General features: G+C 33.5%; 1 long non-coding RNA gene across 1 annotated transcript in view; it reads right to left on the bottom strand.

Annotated features, from left to right (window-relative positions):
* Positions 1–251: 251 nt before the first annotated feature.
* Positions 252–11,780, bottom strand: part of LOC307168200 — a 38,621-nt gene continuing 27,092 nt past the window's right edge. The window contains exons 6-7 of the long non-coding RNA XR_013822906.1: positions 6,971–7,097; positions 252–631 (exon numbers count right to left, since the gene is read on the bottom strand). This is a non-coding gene — a long non-coding RNA (uncharacterized lncRNA). The remainder of the gene's footprint in view (positions 632–6,970; positions 7,098–11,780) is intronic.

The following is an 11,780-nucleotide window of genomic DNA, read 5'->3' as shown; positions in this document are numbered from 1 at the left end:
TTCATTGGATACTTTTTTACTCTTACTCAAGTAACTATTAAGATTATTACTTTTACTTTTACTTTGAGTAAATATTTCTATAAGTACTTGTACTTTTACTTGAGTACAGTTTTTGGGTACTCTACCCACCTCTGGTTATAACGAGTCATTAATGTGTCATAACGAGTCATTTAGTATTTAACCGAAGCTATAGATTGTGAAATTAAACATTTCTCGTTGTTAGTGTGTTTTTTAGTTAGCTTAGATAGCAGCATACAGCTAACGTTATCCGATGATCGTGCTAGCTGAGCTTTACCTGAACTTATACTAGCTTTTTAGCCCTTGACTAAAGAACAGGCGCTATCTGTATAAACAAGCAACATATTTGAGCTTCAAACAACTACATTCTCGACTGAAAAACTCTTAAAACTACATTTCGTGACACAATAACAGTAGTATTTTTAAATTTCGCAGTCACCGAGAACAGATTTAGATCAGGCATACTACTAGCATACTAATAGGGTCCTAAGCTCGGACTCATCTCTTCAATAGGACTCATTTGTTCACCACACCGGCCCTGAACTCCTGTGTAAACGGTCACGTCTGAGGGATCGGGGGTTCACTGTCGTCTGACCCAGGTGGAGATCTCGCCCTGGAATTCATGAGATAAAACAAGCACTTTTTAAAACTCTTTTTTATAAAACAGAGCTGTAAAGAAAACTGTAAAACTGATTCTATATCCCTTTCAAGCACCATAATGAAAATAACTTTAGAGGTTTCACTGTAATAGGACTGAAACCCCTCGGGTCAAGTCTCGATTTAAGCAGATGTAGAGCGTTTTGGAGAACTGGTCAACTGTTGTAAAAGATTTCTGAGCTCATTCAGTGTCTATACGACGGTCTCGAAGGACTCTTCATTCAAGCCATGTGTCCCACGACATAATCCTACAATATCCCAACCACCATCTAAACCTTATTAAGATTCAGAATCACTGTTCGCTTATTCATGTCACTTCGTCTTACACGTGCAGGACGAGGCTGTGGGGATTCTGCCAGTGTAAATGAACAAAAAAGTGCGGATTATTTGAGAACCGCTCCCAGTTAAAACAAGAAATTATTTTTTTGACCTTGTCAAAGTCTGGGCTTGCCGAAGTCCAGTGCCGCTCCAGGACTTTAAGGATTTGCTGACATCCAGAGTAATGTTAGTCCTTTTATTATAGGAGCAATATAAATTCTTCATAGTGTACTATACATTAAATAAAAAATAAAAAAATGTTGTAGGCATGCACACATAAGCGGATGAATATTAATTTACTGTAGAAAACACTTTACAAATGCAATATATATATATATATATATATATATATATATATATCTGTAAATCTATTTAAAGTTTTCAAAGTCTTGACAAATGGCATTTCTAGTTTAAAATTTGTCAATTAATTTAAACTATTTAATCTTAATTTTCCTTCACTATCTTGTGCAATTGTTTGTTTTCGGTAGCTATTTTATAACCAGAATCAAAAATGTGTATAAAAATGTGTATATATGTCAAACGATTAATCGCATCCAAAATAAAAGTTTGTGTTTACATAATATATGTGTGTGTATGGAGTATAATTATTTTCTATATATAAATACACACACATGCATATATATTTAAGAAAAATGTGTTATTTATATATAATATAAATATATATACACAGTATATACATGCAAATATTTCTTAAATATATACATGCATGTGTGTGTATTTATATATAGAAAATAATTATACACCGTACACACACATATATTATGCAAAAACAAACTTTTATTTTGGATGAGATTAATCGCGATTAATCGTTTGACAGCCCTAATATATATATATATATATATATATATATATATATTATATATATATATATATATATATATACATATAGTGTATATACATTACATTATCATTTTTATTTAAAATGACATAAAAATATATACATAAATAAATGAATAATTGTATATAAAAATGTTATTGGTTGTGATTTTTATGCAATATTCTGCACATATAAATATGTACACTTTTTATTATTTTACATTTTTATTGTTGACGTTTAAAATAAATATGAATTTAAAAAAAAACTGAATAATATATAAATAAATCCATAATTATCTAAAGTTATTGCTTGGGAATTGGATGCCATTTTCATTTTCACACACACACACACACACACACACACACACACACACACACACACACACACACACACACACACACACACATGCCATTATATATATATATATATACACACACACATAAAAAAAAAAAAAAAACATATATATATATATATATATGTCAACTATAAAAAAATAAAGTTGTACACATTTATATATATATATATATATATATATACACACACACACATACACACAGACATAAAAAAATATATATATATCAATGTAGATTATAATTTTTAGAACTATAATTATTTAGTTATAATTATAATTATAAGCTTACAGTGTACTAAAATGCACTCAAATAATACCCCCCCCCTCCCAAAAAAAGCACAGAAAATCTTAAAAAAGATGTTGCTATTCTGTAGGAATAAGACATAATCCTAAAAGCAAAACGGACGTAAAAAGCACCATGAAACTAAACTGTTTCAATGTCTAAACACACCGTGACCGTGAACCATATGTTTTCCCAAATCACACGACTCCAGATGAGGTCCACTGCAATGTGCAACCTCAATAAATAAAGCCCGTCCTCAGGGATTCCCATCATCTTGTCTATCGGAATCATATTTGGGAATGAATGTCCAATGCCGATCTGTGTCATGTGAGAGTTATCAGTAAACACAGACATAAATCAGCTCTCACTCCCACCGACGGGCGTCTTTCTATTACAGTGTAGCATTGTGGCTGGATTGAAACAGGGTGAACCACAAGATCTAGCTGGTAAACTTTCCCAGCTTTTTGGCCGTTGATTTTTAAGATGCAAGAAGGAAAATTATGGCCATTCCTTTGAGTTGGTGGGCCGGCGCCTGCAGTCGAGTTGACAGGACTGATGGGACACCGTCTGTTAGACATTCAGCAAAACCAGCTTGTTAATGCTCATCCCTACGGAAGCTTGTTTCCGCCAAAGAATGAAAAATAAAGAAGGTAATTGCGACTTTTTATCTCACAATTCTGACTTTTTTTCTTACAATTGCAAGTTTACATCTCGCATTACTGATTTTTTATCAGAATTGTGTGTTAAAAAGTCAGATTTGCGTGATATAAAGTCGCAATTGTGTGTTATAAAGTCAGATTTGCGTGATATAAAGTCGCAATTGTGTGTTATAAAGTCAGATTTGCGTGATATAAAGTCGCAATTGTGTGTTATAAAGTCAGATTTGCGTGATATAAAGTCGCAATTGTGTGTTATAAAGTCAGATTTGCGTGATATAAAGTTGCAATTGCATGTTAAGTCAGAATTGCGAGATATAAAGTCAGAATTGCGAGATAAAGTCAGAATTGCGAGATATAAAGTCAGAATTGTGAGATATAGAGTCAGAATTGCATGATATAAAGTCAGAATTGCGAGATATAAAGTCAGAATTGCGAGATATAAAGTCAGAATTGCAAGATATACAGTCACCATTGTGTGTTAAAAAGTCAGAATTGTGTGTTAAAAAGTCGCAATTGTGTGTTAAAAAGTCAGAATTGTGAGATATAAAGTCAGAATTGCGAGATATAAAGTCAGAATTGCGAGAGAATTGCGAGATATAAAGTCAGAATTGCGAGATATAAAGTCAGAATTGCGAGATATAAAGTCAGAATTGCGAGATATAAAGTCAGAATTGCGAGATATAAAGTCAGAATTGTGAGATATAAAGTCAGAATTGCTAGATATAAAGTCAGAATTGTGAGATATAAAGTCAGAATTGCGAGATAAAGTCAGAATTGCGAGATATAAAGTCAGAATTGCGAGATATAAAGTCAGAATTGCATGATATAAAGTCAGAATTGCGAGATATAAAGTCACCATTGTGTGTTAAAAAGTCAGAATTGCGTGATATAAAGTTGCAATTGCATGTTAAGTCAGAATTGCGTGATATAAAGTTGCAATTGCATGTTAAGTCAGAATTGCGTGATATAAAGTCGCAATTGCATATTATAAAGTCAGAATTGTGAGATATAGTCGCCATTGTGTTAAAAAGTCAGAATTGTGTGTTAAAAAGTCGAAATTGTGTGTTAAAAAGTCAGAATTGCGAGTTATAAAGTCAGAATTGCGTGATATAAAGTCAGAATTGCGAGATATAAAGTCAGAATTGCGAGTTATAAAGTCAGAATTGCGAGATATAAAGTCTGAATTGCGTGATATAAAGTCAGAATTGCGTGATATAAAGTCAGAATTGCGAGATATAAAGTCAGAATTGTGAGATATAAAGTCAGAATTGCGAGATATAAAGTCAGAATTGCGAGATATAAAGTCACCATTGTGTGTTAAAAAGTCAGAATTGTGTGTTAAAAAGTCGCAATTGTGTGTTAAAAAGTCAGAATTGCGAGATAAAGTCAGAATTGCGAGATATAAAGTCAGAATTGCGAGATATAAAGTCAGAATTGCATGATATAAAGTCAGAATTGCGAGATATAAAGTCAGAATTGCGAGATATAAAGTCTGAATTGCGAGATATAAAGTCAGAATTGCGAGATATAAAGTCAGAATTGTGAGATATAAAGTCTGAATTGCGAGATATAAAGTCAGAATTGCATGATATAAAGTCTGAATTGCGAGATATAAAGTCTGAATTGCGAGATATAAAGTCAGAATTGCGAGATATAAAGTCAGAATTGCATGATATAAAGTCAGAATTGCGAGATATAAAGTCAGAATTGCGAGATATAAAGTCAGAATTGCGAGATATAAAGTCAGAATTGCGAGATATAAAGTCAGAATTGCGAGATATAAAGTCTGAATTGCGAGATATAAAGTCTGAATTGCGAGATATAAAGTCAGAATTGCGAGATATAAAGTCAGAATTGTGAGATATAAAGTCTGAATTGCGAGATATAAAGTCAGAATTGCGAGATATAAAGTCAGAATTGTGAGATATAAAGTCTGAATTGCGAGATATAAAGTCTGAATTGCGAGATATAAAGTCAGAATTGCGAGATATAAAGTCAGAATTGCGAGATATAAAGTCAGAATTGCGAGATATAAAGTCAGAATTGTGAGATATAAAGTCTGAATTGCGAGATATAAAGTCAGAATTGCGAGATATAAAGTCAGAATTGTGAGATATAAAGTCTGAATTGCGAGATATAAAGTCTGAATTGCGAGATATAAAGTCAGAATTGCGAGATATAAAGTCAGAATTGCATGATATAAAGTCAGAATTGCGAGATATAAAGTCAGAATTGCGAGATATAAAGTCAGAATTGTGTGATATAAAGTCAGAATTGCGAGATATAAAGTCAGAATTGCGAGATATAAAGTCACCATTGTGTGTTAAAAAGTCAGAATTGTGTGTTAAAAAGTCGCAATTGTGTGTTAAAAAGTCAGAATTGCGAGATATAAAGTCAGAATTGCGAGATAAAGTCAGAATTGCGAGATATAAAGTCAGAATTGCGAGATATAAAGTCAGAATTGCATGATATAAAGTCAGAATTGCATGATATAAAGTCAGAATTGCGAGATATAAAGTCAGAATTGCGAGATATAAAGTCAGAATTGCGAGATATAAAGTCTGAATTGCGAGATATAAAGTCAGAATTGCGAGATATAAAGTCAGAATTGCGAGATATAAAGTCAGAATTGTGAGATATAAAGTCTGAATTGCGAGATATAAAGTCAGAATTGCGAGATATAAAGTCAGAATTGCATGATATAAAGTCAGAATTGCGAGATATAAAGTCAGAATTGCGAGATATAAAGTCAGAATTGTGTGATATAAAGTCAGAATTGCGAGATATAAAGTCAGAATTGCGAGATATAAAGTCAGAATTGTGAGATATAAAGTCAGAATTGCGAGATATAAAGTCAGAATTGCGAGATATAAAGTCAGAATTGCGAGATATAAAGTCAGAATTGCATGATATAAAGTCAGAATTGCGAGATATAAAGTCAGAATTGTGTGATAAAAAGTCAGAATTGTGTGATATAAAGTCAGAATTGCGAGATATAAAGTCAGAATTGCGAGATATAAAGTCGCAATTTTGTGTTATAAAGTCAGAATTGCGAGACGTGACCTCTTTTTGTGAGATAAAAAGGCACAATTTTCCTTTAAAATGTTTTATTCTGTGAGGATCAGGCTTCCACACACACAGTCACACGGGTTGTGACCTTAAACGTCTGTTAAAGATCGCTCTCTTGGACATTTTGGCCAATCGTGGACGCTTTTACAGCAAACCGTCACTCAATATGCCCTCGTTACAAGACGAGCACTTAAACGTCCTCACAACGGTCAATAAGGAACGACAACTTTACTGCGCTCATAAAAACGTAGCGATTGCCCTGAAGCTCGCTGCATTTCCAACACACTATTTAAACTGACTTAGATTGTTCTCAGGCGTAATTGAGATTAATGGGATTGGCCCTCGTTTCTTCAAGGCCAGGGATTTTCCTTTGACTCTCTCCGGCCAAAGACGAGCAACTCCGTTCAAATATTTGTCATCTCCCGTTAGAAACATTTAATAGTAATAAAATTTATGGCAGGATACTGCCAGCGAGAAGCATCATTGTGGAAACGGTAATAAATGCAACCAGTGTTCGGGCCGCTCTGAGTTATTATCCGAGCACGAATCCCAGCGCGAGGGAGTTTATTTCCACGGCTGATATTGAGAATTCACTATTTTATTCCATCTTGAAATAAATCCTCCGTTAAGATGCGTCAAAAAAGAAAGGAAACAAAATGGGAGTGATGTTTGCAGTGCGTATGAATGTATACACCCCCCCCCCCCCTCCTTTACAATCCCTAAAACCATTTACACAGTAAATAATTCCACAAAAGGGGTGATGGGAATAGACGCACCTGAGCACTAAATCAGCCCGTGTTTCTGTAGGAAGTTCAGTGACGGTAACAGGAGGTTCCCCGGGAATCCACTGAAACAGCACTTCCAGGATTGCCTTCCCATATGGACGAGATGCAATAGTTATATCTAGAGAAACGGGTAAAGTGGAGATGTCAGACTCGACAAATTCATTCTCAAAACGGCTATCATTCTTTAGATTTATACTTTAAAATAATGTTTTATATATATTTATGTGCTATATAAGTGGCAGAAAAGTGTTATCCAGAGGGGATACTTGTCTTTTATGACCCTACAAGTTTAATTAAACAATCAAAATATGAGGAACATATTTAATTTATTTAAAATATGATGGAAGAACAAAACTCTAAACTTGGTTAAGACATTTATCAGACATAATTACTTAGCAAAAAAAGCAAACGTACATTTTACTACATATATTACTTTATATCACGCATATATATATATATATATATATATGAAGAGTTCAGATGCAAAAGCCTCTAAGTGCCATCTGAAATTTCCTTCTAGAATGATCATTTTTATCAAGCTTGTATATTTAAGTTCAGTAATTTTACTTTAATGACAATTAATAGGTAATTTTCATTGCCATAAAAGTGAAATAAGTGAACATAAACATACAAGCTTGATAAAAATGATCATTCTAGAAGGATATATATATACATTCTATATATATATACATACATACATAAATACAGTATATTTTAAATACTTGTTTAATGGCATCTTTTTATGAATGAAGGTCACTATCTCTGATACTAATACAGCTACAGACATCTCATGAAAATGATTTCTCCCCCCAATTTTAAACATTAATAATAGCCATTTAACATGATATATATATGAAAGCTATACACACACACACACACACACACATATATATATATATATATATATATATATATATATATATATATAAATATATATTTCTTTTCTTTTTCTTTTTTTTTTTACATTTATTGGCTTCAAAAAAATAACAACTTTTAATTGAAGTGAAATTCAAACAATCCTCACATAAACCAATAATAAATTTACCTGTGCCCTTCCAGTCTAACAGGTATATATATATATATATATATATATATATATAAAGCTGAAATATTGTTTATTGGAAATTGTATTTGAATTGTATATAGGAAAATTTGTTTACCTGCATGTCATGTGACCATTAACCAACATCAGAGGATCTTGAATAGGTCGAGTAAATTGAGTTGGTAAATTGTTAAAATATAAACTTAAACTCTCAGGGGGGACTTTTATTTTAGGTCAAAGTGGTTCGTCTGACAAGAAAGTTTGGGAAACCCTGAATTAGATGAAAAGTGGACGACATCTCACACATGAATGTGAGTTTGCAACAGTAATGCCTAATTTGTGAATTGGTTAATTAACATTACCGATGATGAACATTACCGATGACGTCTGATGAACATTACCGATGATGAACATTACCGATGATGAACATTACCGATGATGAACATTACCGATGATGAACATTACCGATGATGTCTGATGAACATTACCAATGATGTCTGATGAACATAACCGATGACGTCTGATGTCAAGTAGTTTCAGAGCAACAGTTTTGCTGAAAGATTATTTACGGACAAAAAATCCTTCTCCATAACATGCACAGATGAATCATTCGCAATAAGACCGGGAACAGGAATTATGAAAGTAAATCTCTTTTACTGTGTTCCATTACTCGATGTAATATTATAAAAGAAGTTACTCATTTCGTGGGCCCGCTTTCAAAGTGTGAAGGAACGGCATGCAGTCACACGTTATAAAGTTATTGAAACACAGAGCTCAGTGTGTTGTGAATCTGATAATATGGGACAAAGGAGGTTTGGGAATAGTAACCCGCGCAAAATATGGGCCATGAAGGGGCTGTAAAAGCCTTGGGATAAATTAGTTTGTATTCCTCTGTTTTTCCCTTTTTTTCATCCTGACACAAGGAAGAAATCCCAGGGTGTTTCCATAGCTTTCTCCTCTTTGTCCGTTCAGATCCTCAAGCTGTGCGCGCAGAGCATCAGATCCCGAATTTAAGGGTCCCTGATGGAAACCTCTCGGGCCGCCTCACGGCGAGTCGACAAGGTCACGAAGGAAACACAATTTTTCGGGGGAAAAAACAACAGAAAACATCCGCAGTCCGGCTGCAGCGCTCACATCCATCAGCCCCAGAATCTGCAGAGGAAATGTTGCTAAACGCATTAACGTTTCATGACAGCTAAGAGGTAATTTGGCAGATTATCATAAACGCTCTCACGGGAGCACTGATAAGTGCTTGTTATTTATGTGCAGATGCGCTGAGGGTCGTCCAACACAAACGTCAAATACCAACGAGGAAAGCATCACGATTACTAGAGCGCATATTCCAGAGCGAGGGCTTTTACAAAGATCGTTGGTGACGCTTGACAATGAAGTCTACGTTAATATTGTTTAATGCATTAACTGACAATGAACTGGACATTTCTTACAGTATTCATCTTAACTTTGTTAACGCTAGCTAATAAAAATACAACTTCAAGTTCACTGTTAGTTCAAGGACCTATGCTTTGGATTTTAATTATGTTTTAATAAATGTAGAAATTAACATAAATTAAGATGCATTAGTATTTTTTTATTGTTAGTTCAACTTAACTAATGTAGTAAACATGCTAACAAATGAAACCTTATTGTAAAGTTACAAATTGTTCTGCAGAATGCATGAATTGATAAACAGTAATATGATATGATTGATATGATTTGTCAGACAAGTCTGATTTTTCTTGCATGACAGATCTGATAAATCTATACACTGAATGCAAAGTCACTTTGAATAAAAAAATCTGCCAAATGCACACATGCAAATGCAAAGAAAAATGTGAGTTTTGCACCACTCAGAATTAATTCAGAAAATATAAAAATGTAGTCATTTCTAACAGGGAATTGACTTTACAGTGCAGTTTGTACTAATTTTATTTATAAACAATAATTTAATAATTTGTGTAATTATTTTATGAATAATAGCTAAAAAGCCAGAAAATACAACTCATTTAGTCAGTTTATGAGCCGACAAGCTTGTGAGACAAAACTACATTTCCCATCATTCTCTGTGGATGGGGAAAAAACCCATTTGTGTTACTTGAAATAAAATAAACGTTAACTGAAATAAAAAAAAATGCTAAAAAAAAATAAACTTATTTTAGCTAGTTGCCAATACTAAATAACTAAAACTGAAAAGTTTTATTTTTTAAAAGTTTTATTTTTTAATTTATAAAAAAAAAAAAAAAAAAAAAAAAATTAAATCAATCATTTTATTGTAAATACTTTTCCAGAAGGGCTTGAAGGCAGCTTAATGACTTTAATAAAACATCTAGTAACCTCATTAAGAATCATTAACAAACAGAAGGAAACGTGTGTGTGAGAGATTGTGCCTTCACTTCTCACAGTCACACAAACACACACAACAAACCGTGTGGTTTACAGGCCGATAAATCTGCACTCACGCTGAACGTCTCTGAAACTGGCACAAAAGAAAATCTTTCCAATTAAAAACAGCAAAACCAGTGCCAGATCCCAGATCAGCCTTGATGAAGTCAGATGATTCAGTCATGCAATTAATGTGAAAATGTGTACCTTTTCCCCTCCCTAGTTCATTTTAACAGTCCTGTGGTGTGATAAATGAATTTTTTAAATATTCCATGCAGTCTCTCAATTAATATGAGCTCATAATAAAAGCTGCATGTGTGATCATTAAAAAAAGCTGTTTAAAATAGTTTCAGATGGAGTATCACATGTCTCTGATCCTCATTTAACATATGACTGCATGGACAGTTCGAGTTTCATCCAAATGCATCATGCAATGACACACTCGAGAAAAGAGCTGGTAAAGCAAACACACAACAGAAAATAGCGCCGAAACACGACCGTATAAACGCTGTCAGATCACGAGAACACGTGAGGCCGATGTGGAGCCGTCTGGGCCGCTCGTCCCCTCACTTGGTTTACTTTTAACAGCAATAAAATAAAGGGAAATTGTCAAACTGGGCTGGCAAGAACATCCGCTCGGCTCATTATATCTGAGTGAAGAAACACACCGTACACAAGTGCACAAACACACACTCAGAGCATCGCCAGGTGAACAGCCTCAATCCTGAGAGCGCGAAAGATTCCTTCACATGTTTCTGACACATAGACTCAAACACGCCGACGATTTAAATAACTTTAAATAAATGATTTTCTTCCAGCAACTTCTCCACACTGAGCATTTACACCCTCGCTGCAACACAACACCAGTGAATCATTTTACTGAGTCAGTTTGTTCAGATGCTCAGTGCAGAAATGAATCAGTGCAGAAAAGATTCATTGCTTGCGTAAATTATTGTGTGGCATTTCACATATTTGTGTAGCGATACACCAAATAATATTGGTAACACTTTATAATATGGAGTATAATATAAAGTTTTCTCTCAATAAACTCCTAATTACTGCTTATTGATAGTATTGTAGTGGTTATGTTATTATGTTAGGTACGGGATTAAGGGATGTAGAATATGATCATGCAGAATAAGGCATTAATATGTACTTTAAAAGTACTAATAAACAGCTAATATGCTAGTAATATGCATGCTAATCAGCAATAGTGAAATATGTGTTCCCTTATCTAAAATGTTACAATAATATATATATTTTACTATTATACGAATTTGTTAAATGCTGCTGTTCATCACTATATTTGAAAATATATAAATATATATTTAGTGTAAAATTGTTGTACAAATTCTTTTAATGTGTTAATTATCGCTCTCA

The sequence above is a fragment of the Squalius cephalus genome (genome assembly GCF_949319135.1).
Source record: "Squalius cephalus genome assembly, chromosome: 12".
Lineage (NCBI taxonomy): Eukaryota > Metazoa > Chordata > Actinopteri > Cypriniformes > Leuciscidae > Squalius > Squalius cephalus.
The sequence above is the reverse complement of the archived record's forward strand: the minus strand, read 5'-3'. Positions and strand labels throughout refer to the sequence as shown.